This window comes from Chelonia mydas, chromosome 1, assembly GCF_015237465.2.
Source record: "Chelonia mydas isolate rCheMyd1 chromosome 1, rCheMyd1.pri.v2, whole genome shotgun sequence".
NCBI lineage: Eukaryota > Metazoa > Chordata > Testudines > Cheloniidae > Chelonia > Chelonia mydas.
In genome coordinates this window covers 269460541-269475634 of record NC_057849.1, presented here as the reverse complement: position 1 = coordinate 269475634, position 15094 = coordinate 269460541, and the positions used below count along the sequence as shown (strand labels likewise).

Genomic DNA, 15094 nt, shown 5'->3' with positions numbered 1-15094 from the left:
CCTACTGAGCCTTTTCATTCCACCTCTAACAAATTTCTTGTTGCCTACATTGTACTACTTATCTCAAATGAACAGCCCTGCAGGAACGTTAGCCCAAGTGCCGTATTTTAACTTAATCCACAACCCTAAGCAAGAGTGGTCAGCTGGTCAGAGATGCATGCTGTGTAGAACATGACATCACTAGACTTCCTATATCAAATAGCGTAAGAGCACATTATTTAAATTACAGGAAGTTCTGCATGGGAATCTTTCAGAAGATTTCCCCCAGATACCGGAAGGCTCTAGCCAGGCACAATATTTTGACAGAAACTGCAAGATGTGTCAATGTAAAAACTTGAATCTTTTTGAAGCTATAACGCTTTTTGTAATAAAACAAGTTATATGAAAGCGTTACACTATCTTCTAAAGCAGGGGTTAGCAACCTTTCAGAAGTGAAATGGTGTGCTGAGTCTTCATTTATTCATGTTAATTAAGGTTTCACATGCCAGTAATACATTTTAACGTTTTTTAGAAGGTCTCTCTCTATAAATCTATATATCATATAACTAAACTATTGTCGTATGTAAACAAGGTTTTCAAAATGTTTAAGAAACTTCATTTAAAATTAAATTAAAATGCTGATCTTACGCCACCAGCCTGCTCAGCCCACTGCCAGCCTGGGGTTCTGTTCACCTAGGCCGGCTACAGGCTGAGTAGGGCCTGCGGCCGGGACCCTGGCTAGCAAGGGGCTGGCAGCTAGAACCCCAGACCGGCAGCGGGCTGAGCAGTTCAGCCCGCTGCCAGTCTGGGGTTCAGTCCCCCGGCCCCGCTCAGCCCGCTGCCAGGTCTGGGATCCCAGCCCTTCCCACATAGAGTGGGTACCTACCTTCTCCGTGGTTCTAGCCCATTCTCTTCCTCCCTCTCTGCACTGAGCTGAGGGTGGGAGTGCACTGAGCACAGGACTGGGGGTGAAGGAGCAGGCTGGGGGTTGGGGTGTAGGGTCTGGCCTGGAGCTAGAATGAGGGAGGGGGCTCAGGGTTGGGGTGTGGAGTGCTTACCTAGGCAGCTCCCATTTGGTGCAAGGGGTGCAGGTGGGAATGTGGGGGATGCAAGAGTCAGGACATGGGGTGTGAGGAGGCTGGGTATGTGTGTGGGGTGCAGGAGTCAGGGCATGAGGCTGCGTGTGTGGGCTGGGTTCGTGGGGGTGCTCCCAGCCCCCTGCCCAGAGAGGCTCACAGCAGGGAGCTGGAGGGGATATGCCCTGATTCCACCCCCTTTCTCCAAGGCCCCGCCCCCACTTCTTCTCCACCTCCTCCCCGGAGCAGCGAGCGCGCTGCGGCTCCGCTTCTCCCCCTCCCTCGCAAGGGCCACCAGCTGATCAGCAGCAGGGAGGGAGAGGAAGAAGGGCAGGAACGCAGCATGCTGGGGGAAGAGGCGGGGGAGGGGGGAAGCTTGCCTGCTCTGCAGCAGCAGCCACGCCAGGGGGGTGGGGGGGGGCGCTCCCACAGAGAAGAGTGGGCCGGGCGGGCAGGATTTTTAATCGCACAATGCTGCCTGCCGGGGTCCGAGCATGGGTTCGGCAGCATGCTGAGCGGGGCCGGTGGCTGGGACTCAGCAGGCAGCAGCGTGCCATTAAAAATCGGCTCTCATGCCGTCTTTGGCACGCGTGCCATAGGTTGCTGACCCTTGTTCTAAAGCATAAGAGAAATGTAGGGTACTCTGGTTAACACTACGGCATTTATATGTTTCCTATCACCAAAACAGTCTTCTGATTAAACAAGCTATTGTCAGGCTCCTTCAATGAAGGATCCTTGTCAGAGACTCAGCAGAGAAGTAAATTCTGTTTATTCACCTTCACAGCATAACGAGCAGCAACTCTGACTTTTGTTGAGACGATGGTAGATGTACAATCAGGGAGGTAAGAGGCATGGATGAAGGCCTTGTAGTTCAGATCCCTGTGGCATCAAACATTTGTTGCTTCTAATTGTATATATGCTCATTAAGAATTTGTAATACAGTGCAATTACATACTAAAAAATAAAAATAAAAATATGAGAGAGTCAATTTTTGATCACACAATGATGAGATGCAAAGCAAGACTGAGCCTGGTCCTCCTGCAAGATATGTTGCCCTAGCTAAGTGACTTATGCTGAAACCCTCTTCTTTTTGCTATCTTTCAAAGAGTAAGAAGTTAGGCTCTCATCTCTTGTCAGTCTCCATTAAGGAAGCAGCAGCAAAGGGAGGCATTTTATCAAACAGTCCCAGGCCAGATACACACACATTCCAGCAGTCCCTAAATGGGCAGGATACCCAATTTCCACTTTGTTTGAAAAGGTTTGAGATTCAATATTATCTTCATTTGAAGACACATTCATTGCAGCCAAGCCATACACCTTCCTTTTCTTTCGGAAGATAGTGAACGAGCTAACCAAGTTTCACATGCTCAGAAAATGGACAACGTAAGTGCATTACTACGTAGGATATCAAGCACTAGTTAAGTAAACCAGAGTTGTTTCACAGAAGTTTTACATCATTTTCCCTAAACTTTCTTAGGGAATCAGAATTGAGATCAACGTTTCTGTGGCTTTGCTCTATAAAAATTTAAGGTTATTTTCATATTCACAAAGATAAACAGCAATACCTCAAAAAGAACAGGAGTACTTGTGGCACCTTAGAGACTACCAAATTTATTTGAGCATAAGCTTTCATGGGCTACAGCCCACTTCATGGGATACACAGAATGGAACATATAGTAAGATGATCATATATCACACCCACCCACCCGCACACACACCCCCACACGCACATACCATGAAGAGGTGGAAGTAGCCATACCAACTGTAAGAGGCTAATTAAGATGAGCTATTATCAGCAGGAAAACAAAAAACAAAACAAAAAAAAACTTGTAGTGATAATCAAGATGGCCCATTTAGACAGTTGACAAGAAGATGTGAGGATACTTACCATGGGGAAATAGATTCAATTTGTGTAATGACCCAGCCACTCCGAGTCTCTATTCAAACCCAACTTAATGGTATCTACTTTGCATATTAATTCAAGCTCAGCAGTTTCTCGTTGGAGTCTGTTTTGCAACAAAAAAAGCTTCAAAAATTGCCACCTTTAAGTCTCTTACTGAGTGACCAGAGAGGTTGAAGTGTTCACCTACCGGTTTTTGAACGATACGATTCCTGATGTCAGATTTGTGTCCATTTATACTTTTGCGTGGAGACTGTCCAGTTTGCCCAATGTACATAGCAAAGGGGCATTGCTGGCACATGATGGCATATATCACATTGGTAGATGTGCAGGTGTACGAGCCCCTGATAGTGTGGCTAATGTGATTAGGTCCTTTGATGGTGTCACTTGAATAAATATGTGGACAGAGTTGCCAATGGGCTTTGTTGCAACGACAGGTTCCTGGTTCTGTTGTGTGGTTGCTGGTGAGTATTTGCTTCAGGTTGGGGGGCTGTCTGTAAGCAAGGACTGGTCTGTCTACCAAGATCTGTGAGTGAGGGATCATTTTTCAGGATAGGTTGTAGATGTTTGATGATGCGCTGGAGAGGTTTTAGTTGGGAGCTGAAGGCGACAGCTAGTGACATTTGTTATTTTCTTTGTTGGGCCTATCCTGTAGTAGGTAACTTCTGGGTACTCTTCTGGCTCTGTCAATCTGTTTCTTCACTTCAGCAGGAGGGTATTGTAGTGTTAAGAATGCTTGATAGAGATCTTGTAGGTGTTTGTCTACAGCCAAGCTCTACGATACAACTGCATTTGCTCCAATCCCTCAGACAGAGACAATGGATCATGTGGTGTGTCCTGGATGGAAGCTGGAGGCATGTAGGTAAGTATAACGGTCAGTAGGTTTCTGGTATAGTGTGGTGTTTATGTGACCATCACTTATTAGCACAGTAGTGTCCAGAAAATGGACCACTTGTCTAGATTGGTCTAGGCTGAGGTTGATGGTGGGATGGAAATTGTTGAAGTCACAGTGGAATTCCTCAAGGGCTTCTTTTCCATGGGTCCAGATGATGAAGATGTCATCAATGTAGCGCAAGTAGAGGAGGGGCATTAGGGGACGAGAGCTAAGGAAGCGTTGTTCTAAATCAGCCATAAAAATATTGGCATACTGTGGGGCCATGTGGGAACCCATAGCAGTGCCGCTGACTTAAGGTATACATGATCCCCAAATGTGAAATAGTTGTGGGTGAGGTTAAAGTCACAAAAGGTCAGCCACCAGGTTTGCCATGACATTATCGGGGATACTGTTCCTGACGGCGTGTAGTCCATCTTTGTGTGGAATGTTGGTGTAGAGGGCTTCTACATCCATAGTGGCTAGGATGGTGTTTTCAGGAAGATCACCCATGGATTGTAGTTTCCTCAGGAAGTCAGTGGTGTCTCAAAGATAGCTGGGAGTGCTGGTAGCATAGGGCCTGAGGAGGGAGTCCACATAGCCAGACAATCCTGCTGTTAGGGTGCCAATGCCTGAGATGATGGGGCGCCCAGAATTTCCAGGTTTATGGATCTTTGGTAGCAGACAGAATACCCCTTGTCAGGCTTCTAGGCGTGTCTCTGCACAGATCTGTTCCTGTGCTTTTTCAGGGAGTTTCTTGAGCAGATGGTGTAGTTTCTTTTGGTAATCCTCAGTGGGATCAGAGGATAATGGCCTGTAGAATGTCGAGTTAGAGAGCTGCCTAGCAGCCTCTTGTTCATATTCCGACCTATTCATGATAGCGATAGCCCCTCCTTTGTCAGCCTTTTTATGTTGTCAGAGTTGTTCCTGAGGCTCTTGATGGTATCGTGTTCAACACGGCTGAGGTTATAGGGCAAGTGATGTTACTTTTCCACAATTTCAGCCCCTGCATGTCAACTGAAGCAATCTATGTAGAAGTCCAGTCTGTTGTTTCAACCTTCAGAAGGAGTCCACGCAGAATCCTTCTTTTTGTAGTGTTGGTAGGAAGGATTCTGTGGGTTAGTATGTTGTTCAGAGGTGTGTTGGAAATATTCTTTGAGTCGGAGATGTCGAAAATAGGATTCTAGGTCACTGCAGAGCTGTATCATGTTCGTGGGCCTAGAGGGACAAAAGGAGAGGCCCCGAGATAGGACACACACTTCTGCAGGGCTAAGAGTATAGCTGGAAAGATTAACAATATTGTTGGGTGGGTTAAGGGAACTACTGTTGTGGCTCCTTGTGGAATGTAGCAGTTTAGATAGCTTAGTGTCCTTTTTGCTTTGTGGAGAAGCAAAGTTTGTGTTTTAAATGGCTTGTCTAGTTTTTGTAAAAATCTATCCATGAGGAAGTTTGTGTGGAAGGTTGGTTTTTTATGAGAGTATCCAGTTTTGAGAATTCATTCTTAATCTTTCCGTTTGCTGTACAGGATGTTGATCAGGTGGTTTTGCAGTTTCTCTGAGTGCGTGTGGCACAATCTCTCTGCATAGTCTGTGTGATATGTAGATTGTAATGGATATTTTTACCTTTAGTCCTTCTGGTATGAGGTACATCTGTTTGCATTTGGAAAGGAAGATGATGTCTGTCTGTATCTGTACGAGTTTTTTCATGAAGTTGATGGATTTCCATTCCATACGGCTAAATTCAGTGCCTTGCATAATGACAGGTTTCAGAGTAGCAGCCATGTTAGTCTGCATCAGCAAAAAGAACAGGAGTACGTATGGCACCTTAGAGACGAACATTTATTTGAGCATAAGCTTTCGTGGGCTACAGCCCACTGCATAGAATGGAACATACAGTAAGAAGATTTTTTTATATTATATATATATGTATATACACATACATACACACACACACACACACACACAAAGGTGGAAGTAGCCATACCAACTGTAAGAGGCTAATTAATTAAGATGAGCTATTATCAGCAGGAAAAAAATAAGAAATTGTAGTGATAATCAAGATGGCCCATTTAGACAGTTGACAAGAAGGTGGGAGGATACTGAACATGGGGAAATAGATTCAATTTGTGTAATGACCCAGCCACTCCCAGTCTCTATTCAAACCCAAGTTAATGGTTTCCTAACTTGTCTGTATATGGAAGTGCAGGGATTTTCTTTCTCTCTCTCCATCCCTCCCCAGCATATAGATGATTTAACATAAGAGTCCCTCCTTGTTCGCTACCCCTCCACCTACCTACCTCACCCTATTGACTCCTCCATATCCTCCCAACAGCAGCAGCCTTCGCAGGAATGTGAAATCCCTGTTGCTGATGGAGTAATAAAAAAAGGGAAAGGGAAGTAATGTCCACCACAATTCACTACACCGCCACTCTTCATCAGTTGTTCCCATCTGAGGGCTACCGTGCACATTTTCTAGTTACAACACAATGCTGCTCTTAGGATCCAGAAAATTGGTACACCAGCATCTTCAAAAGGACTTCAAACCCTATTTCCCCACACCCTCCCAAATCCGCATGATCACCATGCACTAGGATAAATCCTAAAGTTGGACATCTGAAGCAACTTTAAAAATAGAGAAGAGGGCTTGAAGTGCCTGCTGCTGAATGGAAGGTCTGCAATCAACAAAATCATCATCATCAATCCATGATCTCATTTTGGATGAAGCATCCAAACTTGCCAGCATCACTAAAACATGGTTCAATGCCATCTTCAATCTTAATCTGGCATGGCCAGTCCCCACAGGATAGTGTCACAAGACCAGACAGACTCCAGGACATATTAGAAAAAAAGCCACAGAGGACATTCCATCACAGAAACAAAAGCCATCTGAATGTATTCATGGGACCTTTGAGGTGAAGGAAAAGGGGGACCTAGGACTCCTAGTAGCACCTCCAGATGGAAACCAGTCAGCTTCCTGGAGGAAGTTACAGAGAACTGCTGCCCACCATGGTACTGGAAAACCCCAAAATTCCTTATCCTCAGTCTTCATATAGACAACATCAGTGGTACAGTAGTATCTGACCTTAGTCTACATGGAGACAATAGGATTCTCCTAGGCAATCAATGGAACTACACATGCAGATGTGCATGTGGTTGATATCCAGTTCTAGGTTTAAAAAAAGGATCCAGAGATGTCACCGGTACACCACCCTTTTGATCCCATTTCTATGTAATCCAGGCAGATACATCCAGTTCCTTTACACCAGCCAGTTCGCTACCAAAGACTTCTGATCTCCTGAGGTTTTCAACTTGCCTTAGGAGAACAAGTCGCCCAAACTCAAGTCAGAAGTGCCAATGAGTTAATAGAACAATATAATCACCTGTTGTCCACTATCAGCAGTTTCCACAGTATGCATCCGATGAAGTGAGCTGTAGCTCACGAAAGCTCATGCTCAAATAAATTGGTTAGTCTCTAAGGTGCCACAAGTACTCCTTTTCTTTTTGCGAATACAGACTAACACGGCTGTTACTCTGAAAACTATCAGCAGTATGGCTGCAATCAAGATCATCATGATTCACAGATGAACTATTGCAGATGAAGTGCATGTGGAGAAAGTTAGGATGCTATGGGCAAACACACATTCAATCCCCTGGCTGGCAGCACAAACATCTACAGGACTATGCCACTGCAATCAAGGAGACAAAGTGACCTTAATGGGAATAGTAAATGCTTCAAAGGGTTTGAACCATCCTCCTTGTAACCCTTCTCCCAGGTGTTGCTGGAAGCAGCAAGTGCCAGGTACAATACCTATGGGGTTGATCTTAAGAAAAAAAAAAAAAAAAAAAGAAGAAAGCCTGCTCATGTCTCCACCCAGAAACAGAGGAAGCTAAAAATCTTCCCCTGGCTCCCTCAATATGCAAAGCTTCTCCACTTGCAAATGCTGTATATGTGTATAAAAAACAAACTCTAGGGAAAGGAGAACACAGTATTAATCTGAAAAAACACAGAGAACCATCTGTGTGAGAATAATAAATCCAACATCCACCCCCACAATATCTTTGTCAGTATGCCTTCACCTCATTTTCCCCACCTACAGGTATGAACGTCCAAAGAACAAGTGTTCAAGTTGAATATGCCACTCTCCCCCTTCCCTCCACTGCACCGCACTCAGTTTGTTGTCAGAGCTTAGCAAAGTCCCAGAGTCCAAGCATGTATTCAGCCAGGTTCACCTCCACCCCCGAGGGGGTGGGAGAAGAGACTGCCTGGCTTCCATTATGAGGTACCTTGCCTGCACTTCCACAATGTCTAAACCATCTCATCTCCCCACTGCTGCTGCTGAGGCCTCAGCAAGGAATGGTCTCAAGGAGGATTCAGAGAAGCATACCTACCAAACTCCTTGAAACATGCATAGTTTGCCATTCCATCATCCTGTTCCTCAATAAGTGTGGGGGAAAAAAAAAATCCAAAATGTCCAAGCTCCAAAATGTCACATCAGCCAACATTCTGGATACCTCATAGCCAGCGCACAGCACACAGGCTGCTCTAGAGGCACTACAAAGATTGCCTCCTCATGACCACAGACATAGCCAGGATCCCCATGCTCATTCTGTTGGACTTCTTTGCAGTTTTTTATTCAGTGGCCCATAACATACTCACACACCTATCTTTCACAGCAGGAGTAGATGGCCTAGCAATACAGCAGTTTCAAGTTCTTCTTCAAAGCCCTCACCTGCAGCATGGCACAGGAATCCATATTAACCTGTTTTCAGGGTCAACATGAGATAACTGGGAGACAGGACCCCCTGGTTTACCTACCAACAACATACTGATACACTCAGCTAAAAATCTCATTCTTAAACTGATACAACCACCTCTAGAGACAAAATTCCTACAGGAAATTAGCTCTTGGATGAACAGCAGTTGGCTCAAGCTGAACCCAGGCAAAAGACCCAAGTGGAAGGGAGACAAGTTTTAAAAGATGGCCAAGTCACTGTCTCCACCTTCCATTGATGAATGGGAACTGTATGCCTTCAAAGCTGTGTGAAAAGTCTCAGAATCCTGTTTGATTCCTTGCTAAGCTTGGACAACAAGATAGCATCAGTTCCCCTCCTGCCCAAAAGCTGGTACTACAGCTTACTAGGAGACCTCATCCGTTCCTCCCAGATGAGGACTTGGCCACCATAATCCATGAATGGGTCACTCCCAGGCTAAATTGCTATAATTTACTGAAATTGAATTAAGACAATGCACAGGCTCCAACAGGTCAGCTTCTGTACCAAATGGCTGGAGGATAACTAATGTGACACCAATTTTTAAGAGACTCCAGAGGCAATCCCAGCAATTACAGTAAACCTAACTTCATTACCAGGCAAACAGGCTGAAATTACAGTAAAGAACAGAATTATCAGACACAGATTAAGACAATTTGTTGGGGAAGAGTCAACATGGTTTTGGAAAGGGAAATCATGCCTCACCTACTAGAATTCTTTGAGGGGGGTCAACAAGCATGTGGACAATGGTGATCCCTCACCCAAGGCTCTGAAGCAAAGTAAGTGGTCATGAGATAAGACGGAAGGTCCTCTCACGGATCAGTAACTGGTTAAAAGATAAGAAACACAGGGTAGGAATAAATGGTCAGTTTTCACAGTGGAGAGAGAGGCAAATAGTGGTGTCCCCTAGGGGTCTGTACTGGGACCAGTACTGTTCAACATATTCAGAAATGATCTGGAAAAAGGGGTGAACAGTGAGGTGGCAAAATTTGCAGAGGATACAAAAATTACTCAAGATAGTTAAGTCCAAACATGGCTGCAAAGAGTTACAAAGGGACCTCACAAAACAGGGTGACTGAGCAAATAAATGGCAGATTAAATTCAATGTTGATATATGCAAACTAATGCACATTGGAAAACTCAACTATACATATAAAATGATGGGGTCTAAATTAGCTGTTACCACTCAAAGCTCTTTGAGTCATTGGGGATGATTCTCTGGAAAACATCCACTCAATGTGCAATGACAGTTGAAAAAGGTTAAAAGAACGTTGTGAATCATTAGGAAAGGGATAGACAGAAAACATCATATTGTCTCTATATAAATCCATGGTATGCCCGCATCTTGAATACTGCATGGAGATCTGGTCCCGTTCCCCCACCTCAAAAAAGATTTTTTGAATTGGAAAAGGTCCAGAAAAGGGCAACAAAAATAAACAGGGGTATGGAACAGCTTCCATATGGAGGAGAAATTAATAAAGATTAGGACTATACATCTTGGAAAAGAGACAACTAAGGGGGATATGATAGAGGTCTAGATCATGACTGGTGTGGAGAAAGTAAATAAGGAAGCATTATTTTACCCCTTCACATAACACAAGATCTAGGGATCACCAAATGAAATTAATAGGCAGTAGGTTTAAAAGAAACAAAAGGAAGTATTTCTTCACACAATGATAGTCAATCTGTGGAACTCCTTGCCAGAGGATGTTGTGAAGGCCAAGACTATAACAGGGATCAAAGAAGAATGAGATAAGTTCATGGAGGATAGGTCCATCAATGGCTATTAGTCAGGATTGGCAGGGATGCAAAACCATGCTCTGAAGTGTCCCTACCCTCCGTTTGCCAAAAGCCGGGAATGGGCAGCAGGGATCACTTGATGATTACCTGTTCTGTTCATTCTCTCTGAAGCATCTGGCATTGGCCACCGTCTGAAGACCAGATACTGGACTATATGAACCATTGGTCTGACTCAGGATGGCTGTTCTTATGTATGAAATGGAACTGCCCATATTCCCCATGGCTGTGAGTACATAAGGCCTTTGCTCAAGTCCCTCTACTAGTTCCCAATCAGCCTTCAATGCCACTTTGGATATGTCTATAGTACAGCTGGGAGGTGACCCCTAAGTTTTGAGATCATGGGCTACCCTGAGCCACTGCCCATGTTGTAATGCATCTGGCATGCTAGTCAGAGAAGAACTAGAGCCACTGCGCAACGCTAGGAATCAACTCCAAACTGCAGTGTAGGTCTATGGTCCTTTAAGGCCAGGGTCCTAATTTCCAAAGCAACTAATGGTTATATCAGACAGCTTTGATCTATGAACCCTCATGATATCTGCAAGTACACTCCTGAGACAGGGCACATCAGAAAGCCCAGAATGAAGCACATGAGAACTGGTGACAAAAGCATCTTTGGAAAGGGAATCTGGCCATAGAACAATCTTTCAGAGGAGAAAAATGTGAATCCCACATCTGACCATCTTTTGGAAAAGCTGCAAAGCTTCTTTTTGAAAAAGTCCTTTCCATCATAAGTGACACTCAATTCACAGCCGTTTTATTCCCAAACCCCTCTGCAAAATTACCTACCCCAAAAAAGAATTCTACCCCAGAAAGGGAGAAGTGCTAGTGACTTCATGAAATCCACTAGGAACTTGATTTTACATGGAAAGGCTTTGATACGGTGATGGGCAGAAATATGGGACTATAGGCTAGACAGACTTTTGTACACATTGGATATTTCCTACGTAGGGAATATCAAAAATAATTCTACCTTATCACCAGGGGACCACAATTTTAGACAATACAAAGAGACAAGCCAGTGGAGGGAAAGCTTAACACTCAACACATGCTCAAATAGGTTAAAAAACAAAAGCAAACAATCTCCACTTAGAGAAATAAGAAACAAGTGTTTGTGTGTGGACATAAGTCCACAGATGCAGTATACTGTCAATTTACAATGGTCTGAAATTTAAAGAGTTTGATATGAAACATGGCACTGGAAATCATTTTTGATCTTTGTAGTTTTGATAAAAGGTTGGAGATGATCAAAATTGGAAATTAAACTTAGCAGCTTTATTTTGGTTTAGAAGCCTGCATGCAGGCAAAAAGGATTCACACTCTTCTAGTCTATCATCTGTCCTTTTGTTTAGCGTGGAGAAGGCATAAAAATCTTACAAGAACTCTGCACTTAACTCTTCAGAGAACAAGACTGAGTAGCAAGGAACAAATGAAAAAACTGAGCCAGAAAAGTTCAAGGAGAGTAAAACTTACATCTAGTAAACCAAGACAAACTTAGTGTTTAGAGATTTTTGATCATCTCCAAAACTTCTGTTTTTCACACAAGAATCTCAACTCTCATAAATGGCATTGCCAGAAGCAAAATGGGGTCCAGACTAGTGTTTGCATGGGACAACAGAAGTGCGGTTCTGCATATCCCTCCATATCCCACATGTCTTTTGAATCATGGAAGAGGCTACCATTTTAGTATAATTCATTCAGCAGAGAGTCCTGATGTCCTATTTTGTATCTCTTCTGGTTTAAATGGAAGTTACCCACAGAGCTTTGAAAAACAGCTAACATGTGGTCTGAGATTTTGGTCTAAAACAAATTCTGACAAGCATAGACATTCCATGGTAAGTCATCCTTCAAAGAAACTGTAGTCATTCTAAGCCTCACAGCACTCTTCTGAAGCAGAGGAATATTGTCCTTGTTCCACATGTGGGGAGAATGAGGAGCGGCAACACTAAGTGGTTTGCTGACGTTCATAATCTTTAGATTCCCTTCCTGACAGTAACACATTCCAAGTCCAGTTACATGGCAATACAGTACTAGAGAATGCTTTCAGGGAAAGAAACAAGCTTCAGATTTCAGAACACTTCATGCTGTTCTTGTTTGTGCCACAAAAGTTTACTTGACAAAGCAGCAGATTCCCCCTCCCAATTTGATTACAGAATAGAGTTACTGAAGGAAATTGTGGGTTTAAAACCCAAGGGACAACAGAACTTATAAAACCTGTACTTTTTCAGATAACTAACTCAAATAATGATTTGCAGAGCTCACTGAAAAAAATACAAATTCCTAGAGAGAACTCTGTTAATAGATGCTGCTTGAGAACTGTATAAGATCATAAACCTCTTACTTGACCCCTTTCAGCTTTATCTTTAATGGTTTCAAGAACTACGATTTCCCCACCCCTACCCCAAAGACTAACCCTTTAATCTCCTGAAAGACAAAGGAGTAGTCTGTGACCTATCAAATAACAATTGCCTGTGTGCCTGAAAGACAGCCTTCCTTTGATTCTCCTGTCTTCAGGCAGAAAACAGGGAAGCAATGCTTCCATCTCTGTATTACAATCATACCTTGGAGCCCTGATCCATGGCTGGGGCCCCTTTGTGCTAAGTAGAGTACAAAAATAAGCAACAGTCCTTGTTCCAAATAGCTTACAAACTAAATTATAGGAGAAAGATAAGGGAACCACAAAGAAACAATGGACAAATTACTTCTAGCTTCTGAGTATCAGGAAAGTCCTTGGGTTTTGCAGAGGGGGAGGGGTGGATCTGGAAGACCTCACATGCAGTTACATGATTTATGCCAGGCAATTGTAGTATCAGGTTTGAGTTCACCCTTCATGAAGAGTTCTTTACAGCAATTATTTGGATCAGCATCCAAGATATGGGAAAGTATTAAGCAGCCAGTATCACTCATCCAGAATCCTCTGCCTGTCGACAGACAAAAGATATTGGTTTGAAACTTGGATACTGTTATTCCATCCCACCCGCCCGCCTCAAAAACAATGATAGGTACTACCAACTGCAGTAGTTCCAAAGTTTAGATTTTAGGTTTGCGTGCACTTGGTAACTTCTAATTCAAGGTCTCTGTAATGGAATGTGACCAACGCACATTATGCCCCTATGCAACATGTGTCAGTGAGGAGAGGTCTTATAAACAGAATATAACTCTTAAAAACTTTGTATTAAAGTACTCCTTGGAATACAGGGGCAGATTTTCTTAAAGTAAAATTTACTGTTACCAAGGGAAACCATGAACCACCACTGCAAAAAAGATTTAGAAGCCTTCGGTCTTTGACCTACACTATGACAATCATATACCAGAGACTTAACATTTAAAGTACTCAGAAGCCAAAATTGTCTTATTCATTCATTTAGCACCTACAGCATGCTTACTGCCATGTAGTTCAAAGCATTCCATGCCCTGAAAAACTTATAATCTAACACCTGAGCTACACTACAGACTTATGTCAGTATAACTACATCGCTCAGGGTGTGGAAAATCTACACCTCTAAGCAACACAGATAAACCAAACCAACCCCCTGTGTAGATGGCGTTATGTCAATAGGACAGCTTCTCTAGTCAACATAGCTAGTGCCTCTCAGGGAAGTGGAATGCCTACACCAAAAGAAGAAACTCTATCAGCAGAGCTGTCCCTAGGGGTGTGCGCGGGGTCCAGGACATAGGTGCCAAGTTTCTAATTTGCCAGGGGTGCTCCCCCCCCAGGCCCTGCCCCCACTCCACCTCTTCCCCAAGGGCCCACCTCCAGCCTGCTGAGTTCTGCTCTGCCTCCCCCAAGCATACTGCGCCCTCACTCCTCTCCCCTCCCACCCCAGCGCCTCCTGATGTCATGAATCATCTGATCTGCGGCAAGCACTGATCAGCAGGGCCCACCAGCAGACAGGAAGTGCAGGAGGGAGAGGGAGATTCTCGGGGGGGGGGGGGTGTTCCTCGCCCCCCCCCTTCCCACCCACCTCCTCCTAATAAAGCATAAGGCCCTCCAAAGCATGGGGCAGTTGCCCCAGCTTGCCATACTCAAGGGACGGCTCTGCCTGTCAGTATAGGTAGCATCTTCACTAAGCATTGTATGTGTAGACAAGCACTAAGTGTTTACATATATTCTTCAGTTTAGAGCTTTAAGAGAGTCCTCAAGCCACAGGACTGACATCACTGATTAACATTTACTTTGTTACAATACACAACCCCATCCCCACGTGGAAGAGCTTTTATGGTGCAAGTGATTTTAATGTTTCTTTAATCTTGTTCAATACAGCTTGACTGCATCAGATGCAACTGTATCTAAAAGATGTTATACTAAAAGCCCATTATGTATTCACAGCCTCGTAGAATAGATAGAACTATGAAATATAATAAATACATTTTATAAGTGTGCTGGATAACAAACATTCTATTAAAGAAAACAGTTACAGAGCCTCAACAAGTGGTATAAAATTTATGATAAAACCAAGCAGCAGTCAGAAAAGAAAACTGAAACTTTCAGTGCTGTAAGCAAATGCCAAGTTTGTTCCTTGAGACATGTTCTGCAACTTTTAAATTTAAGTTGTCAAATTAGCCTATGGGGATACCCTGGGATATGGGGATATGCTTCCCTGTATCAGCTTGTCATAAAAATAAAGGGAAGGGTAAACACCTTTAAATCCCTCCTGGCCAGAGGAAAAACCCTTTCACTGGTAAAGGGTTAAGAAGCTAA

General features: G+C 43.7%; 1 protein-coding gene across 13 annotated transcripts in view; it reads right to left on the bottom strand.

Moving 5' to 3' along the window:
* Positions 1 to 15094, bottom strand: part of ATP2B1 (ATPase plasma membrane Ca2+ transporting 1) — a 128874-nt gene that overhangs the window by 82262 nt on the left and 31518 nt on the right. Inside the window, exon 1 of one of the 13 annotated variants that reach the window (XM_043546300.1) lies at positions 1832 to 1929. The exons of the other annotated variants lie outside the window; for them this stretch is intronic. The gene's annotated coding sequence lies outside the window, so the exon portion shown is untranslated. Of the gene's footprint in view, positions 1 to 1831; positions 1930 to 15094 lie in introns of those variants that run through there. 13 annotated transcript variants of the gene reach the window in all.